We start from the raw sequence: 305 nt of genomic DNA, 5'->3' as shown, positions 1-305 counted from the left end.
TCACCCTGCTGCAAATGAGCACTGGGCGGCTCCAGTGGCTGGTGATTGGGATGCCCATGACCAGTCATAAGGGTGTGGTATTCCTGTGTCACTGGATAAGGTGGGTGTGTGTGTGTGTGTGTGTGTGTGTGTGTGTGTGTGTGAAGATTTGTTGAATTTGTTTTGGCACCAAGTACAATCTAATCTTGAATTACAGGAACCCAAGAAATTCTGCATTCAAGGTATTTGGTGTTAGTGTTTAATATCTGCTTAACCCATTTCCTGATTCAGGAATCTGCAGTCCTTTTTAGTGCATTTCTCATTTT

Source organism: Gavialis gangeticus, unplaced genomic scaffold, assembly GCF_001723915.1.
Source record: "Gavialis gangeticus isolate Ggan-Ray unplaced genomic scaffold, GavGan_comp1, whole genome shotgun sequence".
Lineage (NCBI taxonomy): Eukaryota > Metazoa > Chordata > Crocodylia > Gavialidae > Gavialis > Gavialis gangeticus.
Note: the sequence above shows the minus strand (reverse complement) of the source record.